The sequence below is a fragment of the Neovison vison genome, chromosome 13, assembly GCF_020171115.1.
Source record: "Neovison vison isolate M4711 chromosome 13, ASM_NN_V1, whole genome shotgun sequence".
Classification (NCBI taxonomy): domain Eukaryota; kingdom Metazoa; phylum Chordata; class Mammalia; order Carnivora; family Mustelidae; genus Neogale; species Neogale vison.
In genome coordinates, this window is record NC_058103.1 from 88024608 (window position 1) to 88045597 (window position 20990).

The window sequence follows — 20990 nt, forward strand, 5'->3', positions numbered from 1 at the left end:
CTATTATTACTCCTGTTTGTAGATGAGGACACTGAGCCACAAGGAGGTGAAATAACTTGCCCAGGTTCACAGAACTAAGTGGCCAGGATGCCAGCTCTCTTAACCCTCTGTTCTTCTTTCCTCTCTGCTAAAAGCAAAGTAACTAGTTTGAATGTTTAACCTCAACTTTACAGAGCGGCAAAAACTACCAGACTTTTCTGGCCCATCATTTGCCACCTGACACTTATATCAAAATGTATGAACTCCTTCAAGCCAGTAGGACATTCACTGAATATGACCAAAAGGCCCTGATAGTGAAGGAACTGTTTAAATTATGTCAGAAGAATCTAATTTATTAACTCTCCTTATACTTCATTCTTCTCTGTTTCTCAAGCAGAGGTTTCACAATGTGATAATGGAGAACAGTGGGCAGGGAAAGGCAAACCAACCATTATACAAAAGTACATTACCTTTTCTTGGCTATGGGTGGGTCTATATTTGGTAAGATTAAGTTCTATTATATTTTCATACTTGAGAGTTACAGAATTGAAACTGTCCCTTAGGATAGGAATTTGCCATTCATATTCCAGCATTCCTTATCTCCTGAGCAAACCACTGCATTGATGTCATCTAATCCCCTTGTTTTTATACTTTCCCCTTTAGCTTGATACTGTCTCCTTTTTTCCCTGGTCATTCTACCATACTGTAATGGAAGGTTGTTTTTGTTCCGTCCTCTCTACCCCTAATTTTTTTTTTTTTTTTTTTTTTTTTTGGCTGATTAGGATGATGGTGGTAGGAAGTGGTTTGCAGTAAAGAGTAGAAAAGCAAAACCACTCTAGGCTCTGAGACAATTATAAATAAGTGGTCCCTTCTCACTTATTCTTACATTAGAAATGTATCTCTCATTGCAACTTTTATGTAAATCTATTATGTAAGTCAAATTATTAAAAAAATTAAAAATTACAAGATTGCATTTCAGTTTTATAAAGTCAGTGTTAATTTATTTAAAAAAATAAAGATTCTCATGTGCAACCAGAATTAATAACAATTACTCAAGCCTGGTGGTTATCAACTCAGGTTGAATGTTAGGACCAATACTTGGGGAGAGTTTTAAATGACTTAAACAATAGCAACAATAGCCTCCTCTCCCCCCTTATCCTCTGTCCCCTCCCCACCCCCAAGAACAGAAGCTAAAATGAGTTGAGCAAGGCAAGGATTTCTATCTCTGTTACTGTATAAGAACTGTGCTGGTTAGCATTGTCATTGATTCAGCAGTTGCTACTGATGTACCCATCAAGGCCAGACACAGAGGAGGAATAACATGGTATTCAGTATATGCTCTGAAGTTAGAAGGTCCGGGGATCTGAAGGATGTGTAGGCATTAGTTGGTTGAAAGGAGAAGTGGCACAAGGGAGTGTTGTGGGAAGAGTCTCCACAGAGGTAAAACCTTGTGGTGGGAAGGAGACTGAACCTTGTGGAGAAGTTTTCAGAAGGTTGCTACATCTAGGGATAGATGACAGACAGAAACTGTTTTCATGTGCTCTTCCTATGTCATTCTGGGCAGCCTGAGGGTGTGACCACATCAGATACTGTACTGTCTCTTGGTCTCTCTTCCCATGTACTTCTCTGAGCACTTACCTGCTGTCAGCAATCTCTCCTCACTGTCTTCGCCTCAGCCTTTTCCTCTACTGCTCTGTCCATAGTCTGTTTTCTCTGTGGCCATATGCTGTGTGACAACATCTTTTCCTTACTGTTTGAGAAACCTTGGTCAGTTTGAAGAAAGGAAGAAGGGAATGAGTTCAAGAAAAGCTCTGGGGATTTAGGTTTTGGTCTTGGCTGTGATACCAAGTACCTCCAGCATCTCAGGCAAGTTTCTTCTCTTTCTGGGCCTTGGTATTATTGCCTTTAGGATAAAAGCATGGGCTAGGGGATCTATACTCCTTCAAGCTAGAAATTTACCTTCTAAAGAAGCTCTTTAAAACCAAAGCTTTATGTCTTGTGATGCCAGACTGAATAATTATTTAACTATATTACTTTTCTGTAATACCATTGCTAGGATGTAATACCAGTTGAGAAATATCCATTTTAATATAGATAGATTCAGCCAAACTTTGGATGCCCAAATAGCTGTGTAATGATCTAAATATGGGCATTCTATTCCAGTGGCTCTAACTTTAGTTAACTTTCACAGATCCAGATGCTTCATAGACCAAAGTTAAATAGGAAAAATTTCCTCAGACATATAGTATGGGAATATGAAATCTTAATGTGTGGTAATATGTGGTCTGAGATGAAAAATATTCAGTCATTCAAAGTGATGATACTCAGGTTTCATGAAGGGTAATTTATTTAACTAAAATGAAAAAATTCTGAAAATATCAAATGTTAGTATTTCTCAGGCACTACTGTTGGGAGTATAAATTGGAACTGCTGTTTTGGAAAGCCATTTGGCAGTATTTTTTTTTTTTCTATTTATTTGACAGACAGAAATCACAAGGAGGCAGACAGGCAGGCAGAAAGAGAGGAGGAAGCAGGCTCCCCGCTGAGCAGAGAGCCTGATGTGGGGCTTGATCCCAGGACCCTGTGATCATGACCTGAGCCAAAGGCAGAGGCTTTAACCCACTGAGCCACCCAGGCGCCCCGGCAGTATTTCTTAAAGTTGAATGTAGATATACCCTATGAGCCAGCAATTCTACTCATCAACAGAAATGAGTACATATGTTCACTAAAGACATATACTAGAATGTTTATTATTGGTGGTAGACCAAAACTGGAAACTACTCAAATGCCCATCAACAGTGAAAATGATAAATAAAATGTTGACTATTCATATAATGGAATCCTTTGACAATGAGAATGAAGAATTTACAAAAGCATATAAAATGGATAAAATTTATAAGCTTGTGTTTGGATCTTGTGTTTGCTTATGCTGAACAAAGAAAAAAACTGTATAAAAGGAGCATTAGCATATGCACTCATTTACATACAGTATAAAAACAAAATGAAATTTTAGGCTGTTAGAAGTCAGTTACCCTTTGGTAGGATGATGGTCGTCAGGGAGCATAGACTATAGAGAGCTTCTGGGGTAATACTCAGTTTATTGAACTGGTTATACTGACATGTTTAGTTAAAATGTATCAAATTATGTACTTATTGATTATGTGATTTTCTGTGTGTGCATTATATTTTAGTAACATCATTTCAGAAAATTGTTTGACATTATATTCAGTAACGTCATTTCAAAAAAGTGTTTTGACATTTGTACAATAATTCTAGAAGGTAAGAATGGCAAGTAACTTTCCTCCAGTTATGTAGATAAAACAAATTTAAAAGTTTGGTCTAAGATCTCAGGATAAATTAGTGGTAGAATTAGATCAGTGTAAATCTCCTGACTTCAGGAAGATGGCTTCTATAGGAAGACCTTGCATCGTGCCTGAAGGCATAGTAGGTGCTCGGTAAATGTAGTTTGAAAATGGATTGTAGACCTTGTTCTGTCAGTCCCCCAAGGCTATCATCTTGCTCTGGGAGTGACCATTTGCTCTGGTTGTATGATATGCCTGATAGAGCAAGTGTATTCACTCCTCAGAGAAGAATGGAGGTGAGCCCTGAGTCAGATGTCCCGAGAAGCTGCCAAAATACCTGTGGAGAATTACATAACTTTGTCCCTTTAGGGCTTAGAAAAAAATGAGTCAGACACTCAGTTCTTAGACTCAGTGCCTAGGAAAACAGGAAGAAGGTTAACTAGGCAGAAATCCATCTTTGTGACCTTGGATAAATCACTGAACTTCTTTGGGGGCAACAGTTGAAAGACAAATTTGATACTTTCTACTTAGGACCATGTGATCCCTCTGTGGTTAACCTTCTGAGTACCCTGAATGTTGTGCCTTCCCATATATATAGTCAGATTCTCATTATTTTCAAGGACTTCTGACTACTTTTCAAACTTGACAGTTTTCTTGGTGTTCTTTAAGATTAAATTTTGATTAACTTATAACTCAAATGTGGTATGCCCAGTTTTCTACTGTGGAAGTTTAGAAAGGAGACATATCAACTTGTTATAGAGAGTAACTAGAGGTTTTATCCAACTTGTTGACTCTGTTTCTTCCCAAAATCTAGAATAGAACTTTTCTTGTCAACATAAAATTCCTGTTATTTATGATGTGGCTAAAGAAAAGATAAGAAGTCCCGGAAATGGAATCTGTTATTGCTTGGATAATAAAAACTCAGGACCTTCTTTGGGAAAAAAATGGACAATGATAAAATGCTTTGATTTAGGGTTTGGCTGTGATGTCAAGGTCAGCCAATGAGTGCAGAGAGAATCTGAGAAAAATAAAGAGATAAATAGAAGCAGATGTTTGGAAAGTCTTCTTGAATATTGCTAGTGAAATCTTATGGTTACTTATCAAAATTTCAGGGTTACATCTGTCATCCTAATAAGGTTATAATGAAAAGCATTTAAAATGGTGTTTAAAAAACCTCATTAGAACTGTGGTCAACTGTCCTTTACTATGAGTGGCTTTTTCTGAATTACGCTGCAAATTTCATATCTGAGGGACTTTTTTTTTTTTCCAATTTATTTATTTCCAGAAAAACATTATTCATTATTTTTTCACCACACCCAGTGCTCCATGCAAGCCGTGCCCTCTATAATACCCACCACCTGGTACCCCAACCTCCCACCCCCCCCCCCCGCTACTTCAAACCCCTCAGACTGTTTTTCAGAGTCCATAGTCTCTCATGGTTCACCTCCCCTTCCAATTTACCCAAATTCCCTACTCCTCTGAGGGACTTCTGAGCTCAAGTCCTTGTCTGGGTATTTCTCAAGGAGGTCCGCTGCCTAGACTCCTATTAACTCAAGATCTTTATTTCAAATTAATGTAAGAGAGAAATATGATGAGAAGGGGAAAGGAAGTAAAGTTGTTTTGGCTTCTGATTGGTCAGCATCTGTGTTCTCAAAACAAATTTCTTTGTACCTTTAGGGTTTGTGATTGCAGGAAATAGAAAAGTTCTGTCTTAGACTAACCAAATGCTGTCATTTGAAAAGTTTAAATTGCCTTGCAGAGGAAATAGATCTCTAATAATGGAGCCAAAAAGGAGTAGAGCCAAAAGCAAAAAGAGATAAGACCCTTAGAAAGATACTCAGATGGAAGGCTGGTCAAAGGAATAAGCACAAATGGCCAAAAAGAGGTTTTGATTCCAAGCCAAGATTTAGGAAAATTGAAAAAGAGAATGATCCAGATTAGTGAGAAGTATCCAAAGCTATACTCTTGGTATTTGCTTGAACAGTTTGCTCCAATATCTTTATCTTCTTTACTGATTGGTTTTCAAAAGTGCTTCATTTCATAATATAAAATGTGGAGAAGCCATGATTTTTACTATCTGAATACAAAGTGCTGCCTTAATTCAGTTGAATTCCTGCCTTACTGTTCGTCATTGGGCAAATTACTTAGTGTGCTACCCTTCACCTTCTTCATCTGTAAAATGGAGAAATGCTTCATGTCTGTTTCATGGGATTTGAGGCTTCCTTGAAATGGTGAATATAAATAACTTATAAATTCCATAAAAAGGGCATTCAGTGTTTTTGTTGATGGTAGTGAGGAAAATGACCTTGACCGTACTCACAGTGCAGTACTCTTTGTTTCTTACTTTCCTTTTTTTTTTCCTTTACATTGATTGCATCTCTACCACATTTAAAAAAAAAGATTTGACACCCCTTAAAAGATTGCATATAACAAATAGAATCTTGTTTTGTGTATTTTGTTTATATTGCTTCATTTAAAGGTGAAGTAGAAACAAAATTCTGAGGTTTAAGGTTTTAAAGGCTAAGTATATTTATATATTTTATATAATAGTATGAAATATATTTAAGGTCTTTAAACTTTATATACACATTATACACACACACACACACATATATATATATTATATATTTAAGATTGTTTAAAAAAAGAATAGAATTAGAAAATTTACAAAAGGAAGAGAAAGCCAGAGTAAAATATAGTAAGAACATGAACTAGTGGGTCTGTATCAAAGTCTTAATGGAAAATAGATAACCCATTCAAAGTAGATATTTTGAGGAGAGTTTATTGAAACAGGTGGGATTGCAGGTGAAGCTTTAGGGATATTTTATTCCTAAGCCTGAAGGTTTGAGAGAAGGAGGAGGTTGCTACAACCCCAAAAAGATAATTTATAGAGCAGGCTGTCTCAAGAGGTCCTTTGGAGGACCAGAGACCTCTGTTGGAGACACAGCACAACTGAGGTGACCTCACTGAGACATATCTGGGGAAATAAATATCTTGAGCTAACTCTCCTTCCTCCCTACCATATCCTGCTGGCTCCTCTCATGAACTGGAGAGAATTGGAAACCAAGGGGATTGGGAGCGGTTCATATCATCTACACAGGGCCATCTGTCTTTAGGAGGAAAAAGTAGATGAAGAAGTGCAGGGGGTAAACTTATCAGGCAGAGAGGACCATAAAGTTGCTAAACAACACTGAAATCTTAAGTAGGATCCAAAGCAAAAAGAGAAAATCAGATGCAAAGTTCATGCTCGCAGGAAACAATAAAAAGCCATGTCATATTCTATGGAGTTATTCTAGACGATTCCAAATTTAAGTGACATTCTGCAAAATTGTCCAGCTTGCCAGACGCTTCCCTCTTACATAATATTGTTGGATAAAATACAACAATTAAATTTAGGAAGCACCTGGGAAAAATAATTTTGGTTTTCGAAGTTGGCCCAAACTATTCTTTCTAAAAATAAATAAAATAGATAATAAAATGATCTGTAAAGGTATCTCTTTACTGAGACAATAAAATGCTCTCATTTTTGTCAAGGAAATTTTTTTATCCTGTGTTCCATAAGTACAAGTAGACACTCTATGAAAAAAGTAGTTACCATTAAGAGAGATTTAAAAGGTGATCAAAATATTGATTTATCCCACTCAGAATTATTTACTGATGTGTCAGGAGGATATTCCAGAGGCCCAAGTTTATGGTGAGGAAGTACAAGAAAAAGCATCAGGAGTCAGCATTCTAAGTTGAGCACATACAGCTTGGACCATGAATGGTTCTTGTTCACAGAGATGGAATATAAGAGAAGGTAAGAAAAAGCTAGCTGCATGTCATCTTATGCTAGTCTTGACAGATCTTTTTTTCTAGATGAACAGACTGTAAGAGAATCCACTGTGGAGGCAATAGTCCCTTTATCTATTTTGATATCTTGAATAACAAATCTGACAAAAGACGTGGCCAGTAGTGCAGGGATTTGCATAACTCTCTTTGGAGAAATCTTTATTTCTGTAAATGTAGTATTGGCTAAAGTGGGGACAATACAATACTAGACATATGGTTGTTAGTAGCATTAACAAATGGCTTTGCGTATTGTGTTGCAATTTATAAACTTTCAAAAGATGAAATTATTGAAGCCTCACAACAATGCTGTGAGCCACGAACCTCTTTACAGTTTCAAAATGGAAAACCTGGGAGATTGAGAGCATTTTCCAGGTCACCAACTGGTGAATATTTTTACGGGAATGGTGGTTGGAGTGGGTAAGAATCAAACATGAAAACATTAACCAAAGTCTCCTAAATATATTTTTAAACCAAATAAAACATCTTTGTTTACTAATTTTTGTTGAGTGCCTTTTGCATTCATGGTGAGCACATGACAGATATTTGCTGGTGAATGAATGATTGCATGACCAAATGATACACATGAGAACACTGTCTTGTGCTAATTTATCTCCTGAGAATGCATATTCTTGAGACGGCATGCACAGATTTAGAGGGTATACAGTGTGGGGTTCCCTGAAAGGTATTTCCATGGCCGCAGATGTGTTTGAGTAGGTAGGAAAGCTACAGCCAGGGCAGAGCAGTATAGGGAGGGCCTGGTGGCTAGACCCCCAGTGGTTGTGGGTACTTGCCAGCTTGCAGGAGTCAGGCATGTGTGGCAGTTTAAGGACAGTCAACGTCTCATGCTGCCCTGGAGGTCTGGAGGGCTAACCAGCCACCATGACAGGCTCTGACAGTCACAAGCAGGCATGGAACATCCTTAACTTGAAGGCAGAAAGCCCCATGCTCATGTGTCAAAGGTCAGAGGACAGCTTGGCAGCCTTGGTCTTATACTTAGCCTGTGAGTCCTCTGTGTGCTGTACTTTTGTGCTGGATTTGGAAAACCAGGAATGACACAGTGTCACTGTTGGCCCTTTGTAGATTTCTTGCACTCTTGGGCTTTTGTCAGTATGTATCCTTTCCACCCATCTCTGCCTTCCTTAGAACTGTACAAAACAATTTGATTCAGTTAATAGACAAACAGTGTGCCTAGTGGTGGAGACCCCTTCAGGCCCTTGTTAACCAGCCTGTGGAGGTCTACTCAAATGGCCACATTGCTTTTTGGGAGTCCCTCTGCGTTTAAACCTGGAACATGCCTTCAGTACCAGGAAATCTTTGGAGAAGAATTAAAAAAGTATCTGTCATGATTAATCCAGAACACTGCCTCTGATGTCACCATTGTGGGTTTAGACATTCTTCATGGCTTTGACCAGGCTTCTGAAACCCCAGAAGGAGATACTCTATAGGACAGTACTTCCTTTACTGTGCTTGGCAAAACCCGATTAAGGAAGTAAAGCTCCACAGAACCCATATGACCCTTCAAGTCCATTGCTAAGACCTCCCAAACTCCATTGTGAATAAAGAATGGCCACAACATAACAAAAGCTTGTAAATATCCCATTTATTCCTCCTGGAAGACCTTGAACCCTGTTGGACTGAGAAAAACACTCTGGGCTCAGTGCAGACCCTAGACAGTAAAAATCGTCACCAGTCCTGAGGGTAGAATTCCAGGAACTTCGCCTGAAACTGTCACCAGATGGAGGATACCTTGATTCTGACAGCTGGAGACTTGGTTTCTTTCATGACATGAACATAGGGTTTGGAGCTAGGCAGATCTGAACTTGAAGCCCTCTGCTACCACTGAAGAGGCGTAAGGCTTTAGGCAAGTTTCTTAATTTCTCTAGGCTTCAGTGTCTTCTAAACTGGAGATAATAATACCTCCTTTATAGGTCTGCTGATGTGTTCATGTGCAGACTCTTACAGAAAGTATGGGAACAAATGGGCTCCGCAGTCATTCCTAACCATGAATATATCTCCAGGATTCTCACAGCGTCTCTCTGTAGGTGCACCAGTGGCTTTCAATTGCCTCGTTTCCTTGAGCCTCACAGTAGTCCTCTGAAGGGTTAAGAGTATCTCTGGACATCATTATGAAAAAGAGGAAAAAGTATGATACTAGGAAACTCTGACTTTTTTCTCACATCAAACCATCATGTGGAAACAGGACTGATTGTTCCACCTAATAGTTTATCCAGGAAACTTTGCTAAATCATATTTTGTAAACATTCTTGTAGTATCTGAACAGAAGAGAGTCCAGTGAGACACAAGGAAGAAAATATGTTCCACCAAGAAGAAGTTATAGAATCTCTTCTGAGGTCACAGGGTGTAGTCATGTCAAGAGTAGTCCTGCTAGAAAAACAGTATTTCTCCCCATATCCTCAGTCTCACTAAAACGATTTAATCACCTTTACCGTTAGAGTCATCAGCTATGCTCATTGAGAGAAATGGTGTTATGAAATATTATGAAGCCATTAAAAACAATGATGCAGATCTATACGTACTGAGATAGGGAAGAATAGCTATGAGATGTGGCTTACTGACATGCAGAGCAATATGCATAATGTGATTGCATTTTTGAAAAAGTAACATATGCAATTTATATGGTGTACATACTATATGAGCTCAATAACATTGCACATCGAACTGCAGACTGAGTTTGTCCCTGAGAGTGTACTTGGAATGGGGAATAGGTAGAGGGCTTAAATATTTTTTATTTATTTGTTTCATTTCTATTTTTACAATTAAACTGTATTACTCCCTTTGGATTTATTGAGATTGCTGTCAGATTACCTTTGGCAATTACTGCTAGCCAACAGACCCCATTAGTAGGCAAAATAAAATGAGCCATAATCATTTCAAAAATATAAATAAATAAAATGAATTACTCTTCTCAAATTATGGATTACCAATGGGGGAAAAGACAAGGCATGTATATGTCATACCTGTCATATGTATCTGTCATATATTTGGGTGGGTATTTATTGAATGGGAACTTGATGAGTTCGTAATATATTTCCTTACAAAATGATAATGATATAAATCATATAACTCACATTTAAATTCTCCTTTATAATTTAAAGTCATTTATATGCATTATGGCATTTGGATCTTGCCCACAGGGCAATCTAAGTTGGGCAAGGAAGAGCATCTTACAAATTAGCATTTTGAGATTTTCAAAAATTATATCATTTTCCCAAGGTCATATGTAAATGGCCCTGGGACAACACTCCTGTTACTTGACTTTTTATTCTTTTGCCAGAGATTTTTCAAGTCCCCTCTGTATGCCATGTCCCCTGTTCCCTCCACTATATCACATGCACTGCAACTTGCAAATAAAGATAGGACAATATAAAAGCATCACCTAAGTGCATGCCCGAAAATGACACTAACAATTCCTAACCAATAGATCACACTGAGATCCAAACCTTACCTTGTTTACTTTCACCATGTGCATTTTAATATTCTACAAGCTGTGGCAGACTGGATTTGCTAATACCAAGCTACAGCTTGCTTTTCTGAAAGATGAACTTACTTGTTTCAGCTTCAGCTTCTCATTTGTATCATTTACTTAAAGAGGAAGCCATTATGTGTTTTTTAGTTGATTTTCCACCTTAAGAAATAACCAAATTGCCGGGTCATAGGGAAGTTCTATTTTTAATTTCTTGAGGAATCTCCACACTGATCTCCAAAGTGGCTGCACCAACTTGCATTCCCACCAACGGTGTAAGAGGGTTCCCCTTTCTCCACATCCCCTCCAACACATTCCAACACATGTTGTTTCCTGTCTTGCTAATTTTGGCCATTCTAACTGGTGTAAGGTAGTATCTCAATGTGGGTTTTTTTTTTTTCATTTTTAATTTTTTATAAAAATTTATATTAAAATATAAAAATTTTTATATTTTTATCCCCAGGGGTAAGGTCTGTGAATCGCCAGGTTTATACACTTCACAGCACTCACCACAGCACATACCCTCCCCAATGTTCAAACACCACCCCCCTTCTCCCAACCCCCCTCCCCCCAGCAACCCTCAGTTTGTTTTGTGAGATTAAGAGTCACTTATGGTTTGTCTCCCTCCCAATCCCATCTTGTTTCATTTATTCTTCTCCTACCCACTTAAGCCCCCATGTTGCATCACCACTTCCTCATATCAGGGAGATCATATGATAGTTGTGTTTCTCTGCTTGACTTGTTTCGCTAAGCATGATACGCTCTAGTTCCATCCATGTTGTCGCAAATGGCAAGATTTCATTTCTTTTGATGGCTGCATAGTATTCCATTGTGTATATATACCACATCTTCTCGATCCATTCATCTGTTGATGGACATCTAGGTTCTTTCCATAGTTTGGCATGCTGCTATAAACATTCGGGTGCACGTGCCCCTTCGGATCACTATGTTTGTATCTTTAGGGTAAATACCCAGTAGTGCAATTGCTGGCTCATAGGGCAGTTCTATTTTCAACATTTTGAGGAACCTCCATGCTGTTTTCCAGAGTGGTTGCACCAGCTTGCATTCCCACCAACAGTGTAGGAGGGTTCCCCTTTCTCCGCATCCTCGCCAGCATCTGTCATTTTCTGACTTGTTGATTTTAGCCATTCTGACTGGTGTGAGGTGATATCTCATTGTGGTTTTGATTTGTATTTCCCTTATGCTGAGTGATATGGAGCACTTTTTCATGTGTCTGTTGGCCATCTGGATGTCTTCTTTGCAGAAATGTCTGTTCATGTCCTCTGCCCATTTCTTGATTGGATTATTTGTTCTTTGGGTGTTGAGTTTGCTAAGTTCTTTATAGATTTTGGACACTAGTCCTTTATCTGATATGTCATTTGCAAATATCTTCTCCCATTCTGTCAGTTGTCTTTTGATTTTGTTAACTGTTTACTTTGCTGTGCAAAAGCTTTTGATCTTGATGAAATCCCAATTTTTTCCAATTCATTTTTGCCCTTGCTTCCCTTGCCTTTGGTGATGTTCCTAGGAAGATGTTGCTGCGGCTGAGGTCGAAGAGGCTGCTGCCTGTGTTCTCCTCAAGGATTTTGATGGAATCCTTTCTCACATTGAGGTCCTTCATCCATTTTGAGTCTGTTTTTGTGTGTGGTGTAAGGAAATGGTCCAATTTCATTTTTCTGCATGTGGTTGTCCAATTTTCCCAACACCATTTATTGAAGAGGTTGTCTTTTTTCCATTGGACATTCTTTCCTGCTTTGTCGAAGATTAGTTGACCATAGAGTTGAGGGTCTATTTCTGAGCTCTCTATTCTGTTCCATCGATCTATGTGTCTGTTTTTGTGCCAGTACCATGCTGTCTTGATGATGACAGCTTTGTAATAGGGCTTGAAGTCCGGAATTGTGATGCCACCAACTTTGGCTTTCTTTTTCAATATCCCTTTGGCTATTCGAGGTCTTTTCTGGTTCCATATACATTTTAGAATTATTTGTTCCATTTCTTTGAAAAAGATGGATGGTACTTTGATAGGAATTGCATTAAATGTGTAGATTGCTTTAGGTAGCATAGACATTTTCACAATATTTATTCTTCCAATCCAGGAGCATGGAACATTTTTCCATTTCTTTTGTGTCTTCCTCAATTTCTTTCATGAGTACGTTATAGTTTTCTGAGTATAGATTCTTAGCCTCTTTGGTTAGGTTTATTCCTAGGTATCTTATGGTTTGGGGTGCAATTGTAAATGGGATTGACTCCTTAATTTCTCTTTCTTCTGTCTTGTTGTTGGTGTAGAGAAATGCAACTGATTTCTGTGCATTGATTTTATATCCTGACACTTTACTGAATTCCTGTACAAGTTCTAGCAGTTTTGGAGTGGAGTCTTTTGGGTTTTCCACATAGAGTATCATATCATCTGCAAAGAGTGATAGTTTGGCTTCTTCTTTGCTGATTTGGATGCCTTTAATTTCCTTTTGTTGTCTGATTGCTGAGGCTAGGACTTCTAGTACTATGTTGAATAGCAGTGGTGATAATGGACATCCCTGCCGTGTTCCTGACCTTAGTGGAAAAGCTTTCAGTTTTTCTCCATTGAGAATGATATTTGCGGTGGGTTTTTCATAGATGGCTTTGATGATACTGAGGTATGTGCCCTCTATCCCTATACTTTGAAAAATTTTGATCAGGAAGGGATGCTGTACTTTGTCAAATGCTTTTTCATCATCTGTTGAGAGTATCATATGGTTCTTGTTCTTTCTTTTATTGATGTGTTGTATCACATTGACTGATTTGCGGATGTTGAAACAACCTTGCAGCCCTGGAATAAATCCCACTTGGTCGTGGTGAATAATCCTTATAATGTACTGTTGAATCCTATTGGCTAGTATTTTGGTGAGAATTTTCGCATCTGTGTTCATCAAGGATATAGGTCTATAGCTCTCTTTTTTGATGGGATCCTTGTCTGGTTTTGGGATCAAGGTGATGCTGGCCTCATAAAATGAGTTTGGAAGTTTTCCTTCCCTTTCTATTTTTTGGAACAGTTTCAGGAGAAGAGGAATTAGTTCTTTTTTAAATGTTTGGTAGAATTCCCCCAGGAAGCCGTCTGGCCCTGGGCTTTTGTTTGTTTGGTGATTTTTAATGACTGTTTCAATCTCCTTACTGGTTATGGGTCTGTTCACGCTTTCTATTTCTTCCTGGTTCAGTTGTGGTAGTTTATATGTTTCTAGGAATGCATCCATTTCTTCCATATTGTCAAATTTGTTTGTGTAGAGTTGCTCATAGTATGTTCTTATAATAGTTTGTATTTCTTTGGTGTTAGTTATGATCTCTCCTCTTTCATTCATAATTTTATTTATTTGGGTCCTTTCTCTTTTCTTTTTGATAAGTCTGGCCACGGGTTTATCAATTTTATTAATTCTTTCAAAGAGCCAGCTCCTAGTTTCGTTGATTTGCTCTATTGTTTTTTTGGTTTCTATTTCATTGATTTCTGCTCTGATCTTTATGATTTCTCTTCTCCTGCTGGGCTTAGGGTTTCTTTCTTGTTCTTTCTCCAGCTCCTTTAAGTGTAGGGTTAGGTTGTGTACCTGAGACCCTTCTTGTTTCTTGAGAAAGTCTTATACCACTATATATGTTCCTCTCAGGCTGCCTTTGTTGTGTCCCACAGATTTTGAACCGTTGTATTTTCATTATCATTTGTTTCCATGATTTTTTTCAATTCTTCTTTAATTTCCTGGTTGATCCATTCATTCTTTAGAAGGATGCTGTTTAGTCTCCATGTATTTGGGTTCTTTCCAAACTTCCTCTTGTGGTTGAGTTCTAGCTTCAGAGCATTGTGGTCTGAAAATATGCAGGGAATGATCCCAATATTTTGATACCAGTTGAGTTCTGATTTAGGACCGAGGATGTGATCTATTCTGGAGAATGTTCCATGTGCACTAGAGAAGAATGTGTATTCTCTTGCTTTGGGATGAAATGTTCTGAATATATCTGTGATGTCCATCTGGTCCAGTGTGTCGTTTAAGGCCTTTATTTCCTTGTTGATCTTTTGCTTGGATGATCTGTCCATTTCAGTGAGGGGAGTGTTAAAGTCCCCTACTATTATTGTATTATTGTTGATGTGTTTCTTTGATTTTGTTATTAATTGGTTTATATAGTTGGCTGCTCCCACGTTGGGGGCATAGATATTTAAAATTGTTAGATCTTCTTGTTGGACAGACCCTTTGAGTGTGATATAGTGTCCTTCCTCATCTCTTATTATAGTCTTTGGCTTAAAATCTAATTGATCTGATATAAGGATTGCCACTCCTGCTTTCTTCTGATGTCCATTAGCATGGTAAATTCTTTTCCACCCCCTCACTTTAAATCTGGAAGTGTCTTTGGCCATAAAATGAGTTTCTTGGAGTCAACATATAGATGGGTTTTGTTTTTTTATCCATTCTGATACCCTGTGTCTTTTGATTGGGGCATTTAGCCCATTAACATTCAGGATAACTATTGAGAGATATAAATTTAGTGCCATTCATTGCCTGTAAGGTGACTATTACTGTATATTGTCTCTGTTCCTTTCTGATCTACCACTTGTAGGCTCTCTCTTTGCTTAGAGGACCCCTTTCAATATTTCCTGTAGAGCTGGTTTGGTGTTTGCAAATTCTTTCAGTTTTTGTTTGTCCTGGAAGCTTTTAATCTCTCCTTCTATTTTCAATGATAGCCTAGCTGGATATAGTATTCTTGGCTGCATGTTTTTCTCGTTTAGTGCTCTGAAAATATCATGCCAGCTCTTTCTGGCCTGCTAGGTCTCTGTGGATAAGTCTGCTGCCAATCTAATATTTTTACTATTGTATGTTACAGACTTTTTTCCCGGGCTGCTTTCAGGATTTTCTTTTTGTCACTAAGACTTGTAAATTTTACTATTAGGTGATGGGGTGTGGGCCTATTCTTATTGATTTTGAGGGGCGTTCTCTGAACCTCCTGAATTTTGATGCTCGTTCCCTTTGCCATATTGGGGAAATTCTCCCCAATAATTCTCTCCAGTATACCTTCTGCTCCCCTCTCTCTTTCTTCTTCTTCTGGAATCCCAATTATTCTAATGTTGTTTTGTCTTATGGTGTCACTTATCTCTCGAATTCTCCCCTCGTGGTCCAGTAGCTGTTTGTCCCTCTTTTGCTCAGCTTCTTTATTCTGTCATTTGGTCTTCTATATCGCTAATTCTTTCTTCTGCCTCATTTATCCTAGCAGTGAGAGCCTCCATTTTTGATTGCACCTCATTAATAGCTTTTTTGATTTCAACTTGGTTAGATTTTAGTTCTTTTATTTCTCCAGAAAGGGCTTTTATATCTCCCGAGAGGGTTTCTCTAATATCTTCCATGCCTTTTTCGAGCCCGGCTAGAACCTTGAGAATTGTCATTCTGAACTCTAGATCTGACATATTACCAATGTCTGTATTGATTAGGTCCCTAGCCTTCGGTACTGCCTCTTGTTCTTTTTTTTGTGGTGAATTTTTCCGCCTTGTCATTTTGTCCAGATAAGAGTATATGAAGGAGCAAGTAAAATATTAAAAGGGTGTCAACAACCCCAGGAAAATATGCTTTAACCAAATCAGAAGAGATCCCAAATCGTGAGGGGGGAGAAAGAGGATAAAAAGAGGTTCAAAAAGAAAGAAAAAAAAAGAATTAAAAAAAGAAAACGAATAAAGAAAAGTATAAAAAAGAAAAAAATATATATTAGATAAACTAGTTAAAAAAACCTTCAAAAAGAAAAGGGTAAAAGTTAAAAAAAATTTAGCAGAAGAAGAGAAAAAAAAATGAAAAAGAAAAAAATTACTTTAACTGCAAGACTAAAAAATCACAGGGAGAAAGCCATGAGTTCCGAGCTTTGCTTTCTCCTCCTCTGAAATTCTGCTGCTCTCCTTGGTATTGGAACTGCACTCCTTGGTAGGTGAACTTGGTCTTGGCTGGATTTCTTGTTGATTTTCTGGGAGAGGGGCCTGGTGTAGTGATTCTCAAGTGTGTTTGCCCCAGGCAGAATTGCACCGCTCTTAGCTCTTACCAGGGGCCGGGCTGAGTAATCCGCTGGGGTTTGCTTTCAGGAGCTTTTGTTCCCTGAGGGCTTTCCGTAGAGTTCCGGAGGACGGGAATACAAATGGCGGCCTCCTGGTCTCCAACCTGGAGGAGCCGAGAGCCCGGGGCCCCACTCCTCAGTGCGCCCTGTAACTCCCGTCTGCCTGACCTCCGGCCGTGCTCTGAGCTCACCGAGCCTGCGACCGGTTCAAGGTAACCCCAAGCTGTGAGCTTACTGTTGGCTCTGTCTCTGTAGCTGGCTTTCCCGTTCCAATACCCGCAAGCTCTGCAACACTCAGACACCCCCGATCCTTCTGTGACCCTGTGGGACCTGAGGCCACGCTGACCCCGCGTGGTCTTCGCCCAGGTTTAGCCTCTGGAGCGATGTCCCTCTATGGAATAGACTTTTAAAAGTCCCGATTTTGTGCTCTGTTGCTCCACCGCTTGCCGGGAGCCGGCCCCTCCCCCCGGGGTCGGTCTACCTGTGGCTTTGGATTCACTTCTTTGCCAGTCCTGCCTTTCAGAAAGTGGTTGTTTTTCTGTTTCTAGAATTGCTGTTCTTCTTCTCTTCGATCTGCCGATGGATTTGCAGGTGTTTGCAATCTTTAGATAAGCTATCTAGCTGATCTCCTGCTAGCTGAAGTAGTCTCAGCCTGCTACTTCTCCGCCATCTTGACGACTCCTCAATGTGGTTTTAATTTGAATCTCCCTGATGGCTAGTGATGATGAACATTTTTTCATGTGTCTGATAGCCATTTGTATGTCTTCATTGGAGAAGTGCCTGTTCATATCTTCTGCCCATTTTTTTTTAATATGATTATCTGGTTTGTGTGTGTTGAGTTTGAGGGGTTCTTTATAGATCCAGGATATCAACCTTTTGTCTGTACTGTCATTTGCAAATATCTTCTCACATTCCGTGGGTTGCCTCTTTGTTTTGTTGACTGTTTCCTTTGCTGTGCAGAAGCTTTTAATTTTTATGAAGTCCCAGAAGTTCATTTTCGCTTTTGTTTCTTTTGCCTTTGGAGACATATCTTGAAAGAAGTTGCTGTGGCTGATATCGAAGAGGTTACTGCCTATGTTCTCCTCTAGGATTCTGATGGATTCCAGTCTCACGTTGAGGTCTTTTATCCATTTTGAATTCATCTTTGTGTATGGTCTAAGAGAATGGTCGAGTTTCATTCTTCTACATATAGCTGTCCAGTTTTCCCAGCACCATTTATTGAAGAGACTGTGTTTTTTCCACTGTATATTTTTTCCTGTTATGTCAAAGATTATTTGACCATGGAGTTGAGGGTCCATATCTGGGCTCTCTGCTCTGTTCCACTGGTCTCTGTGTCTGTTTTTATGCCAGTACCATGATGTCTTGGTGATCACAGCTTTGTAGTAAAGCTTGAAATCAGGTAACGTGATGCCCCCAGTTTTGTTTTTGTTTTGCACTACAGGGTATTTACCCCAAAGATACAGATGTAGTGAAAAGAACGGCCATCTGTACCCCAATGTTTATAGCAGCAATGGCCATGGTCGCCAAACTGTGAAAGAACCAAGATACCCTTCAATGGATGAATGGATAAGGAACATGTGGTCCATATACACTATGGAGTATTATGCCTCCATCAGAAAGGATGAATACCCAACTTTTGTAGCAACATGGACAGGACTGGAAGAGATTATGCTGAGTGAAATAAGTCAAGCAGAGAGAGTCAATTATCATATGGTTTCACTTATTTGTGGAGCATAACAAATATGGAGGACAAGGGGAGTTAGAGAGGAGAAGGGAGTTGAGGGAAATTGGAAAGGGAGGTGAACCATGAGAGACTATGGACTCTGAAAAACAATCTATGGGGTCTGAAGGGGCGGGGCGTGGGAGGTTGGGGGAACCAGGTGGTGGGTATTGGAGAGGGCACGTATTGCATGGAGCACTGAGTGTGGTGCAAAAACAATGAACACTGTTACACTGAAAAAAAAAAAAGAAAGAATCAAATGCCTGCGCAATCCTTTGCTTCTTTCTTCCATAGCAGACCATTTTTCCTTCATTTTTGTGCAGGGGAAAGGAAAGAATTGGGCTTAAAGAATGGGCCAACATCTGTGAGACTGGAGAAATTACAAACTCATTCCTGAAGAAAAGTCCTTTTGCCATAATGCCTCAATTAACTTAATTTTTGTGATCTGGCCTTGTAGACAGAAACCTGAGCCTGTGGATGTGCTCAGAGTGGAACACTGAGAAACTGAAAGCAAGTGTACGCTGGTGTTGGCTGGGTAGGCACACCTCCTGGGGACCTGGAGAGTGAGGTCTGTCTGCAGTTCTCTGTGGATTAAAGGCAGTGCAGGCTGGTGTGATTCCCAGGACTCCTGCTGCAGAGGGATGGCTAGGGAGAAGAGGATGAAGTTTCCAAAGCCACAGAGTAGAGGAGAAATGGGTCCTAAGGACTGTTGTTTATATGTTATTTTTTCATTCTCTTCTTATTTATCGAGAATAGGTACAACCTGTGATATAGATGTAAAGATGATTAAACAGATTGTGCTCTTGCCTTCCTGGAACAATATTCTAAGGTGAAGATGGGGCAAAAAAACAATTAAAAAATTAATTACAGTTCATGATAAATGTTAAGCATAATATAAATAGTGCTATGATAGGTAACAACAGTGAAGGTAGAGCCATACATAGGTAGGGAGGTCAGGAAAAATCATGAAGGCAAAAATGATAAGCCTCTGCCTAGTGTCATTCCCATCACTACTGCAAAGTGAACACAGCCTGTCTCCTCCTCTGCCAAACCCTAATACTGGTCTCTTCTAAGACTGGGAGTGAGATGCCTAGAGCAGTCATTCTCCAGAGCCATGAAATTAACTGCTGTGATGTGTTAGCCAATTTTGTGATGTGGCATTGTTGTGAATTATTCTCCCCTGCTGAGGAGAAGCAGTTTCCTTCTTATTTACCTTAACTTCTCTTACTTCTAAACTATGGCCACTTCATTTACAGAGCATCTCCATCTTCATTCACCTACAGAACAGAAAGACAAGCTCCCTTGATGGTGACCACTGTGCATTTGTAGGGTTAGGAGAGCAGCAGGAGGCTGCTGAGTCTGTAACTTTGTCTGGTGGCTTTGTGCTCAGGAAGGAAATAATGGGTTTAAATGACAATGGGCTGGATTCAAGTTATGAACAAAGCAAGCTTTCATGGCTGCAAAGAATCACCAAGGACACATGGCTGTTGGCAGCGTAAAGTTCTATTCCTAAATAGTTAGGCAGTAAACGCTCTAGAATCGTTTTGATGCAGTCTTAACTTTGGGACAGGAAACAATCTCCAGCAGACTTCAGTCCCTTCAGGTTCTATGAAGATATAACATGGAATGTGGTTGTTTCATTCCCCTTTATTAATATATTATTGTGTTCAAAAGCTTTCCATTAGACAACAATGCAAAAAAACAGCATATATTTGGAATGTCTTCTGATAGTCTTTTTTTGAGCAGACTATGAGCTCTTCCAGATGTGGAGCTCACTCTATTGGAAATTACACAGAATTTGTAAATTAAGTAAATTATCCTGCCGTTATGCTATTTTTTTCAGTGTGGTTATATATTATAAATAGAATGTTGAGGTTAATCATTCCAATTGCTAGAAAATGCATTCTTAGAATTGTTTTTCTTGATAAAAATAAATTTTTAAAAAAGAAAAACAGCTGTTTTACATTTGTAACAAGATTGGGGTTAAGTACTTAAAATCGCCATATTGAGTCAACCTGATTTCATCAAAAATTTTGTTTCAGACACATTTCACCTATTTACTCCTGACTTACTTGACCTTTTTTTGGCTAGATGTGATGCTAATACTATAATATCCAGATTTGAAATACTGACATTTTCCTGACTTAAGTGATGTTAATCCTTACAGTCCATTCTGATGAAAGGAGCTCTTTCTGGGTGAATTATCCACACCAACTGCTCTAAGCTTCTCCTTCCTGCTATTGAGGATTCTCTCTTTTTTACTGAGGGCATCTGCTTCCCTTGGAATTAGTCTGCAAAACTTGCTCTCCAGCAAGTCCTCTTATATGAGAACACCCATGTCCTGGGACAGTCTTAGATTCCTGTCTCACAGGAGAGGGTGAATTTATCTTTTTTCATTCTTGAGAAACATTAAGGAAGATGTTCAGTGTGGAGCTGATTCTTTAACTCCTTTCTTCATTTGGATTATGGGAAGTACTGGGGAGTTGGAGAAAACATTTGGTTTCCACATATTCCAACGCTGTAGTGAAATACTATTTAGCCAGGGCTGTGCTTGCCATTCTGAAAATTTACATTTCTCTGGCATAGGGAGCCAAGTCCTGGTGGAACTCAGGAAGCAGGCCTGAAGGGC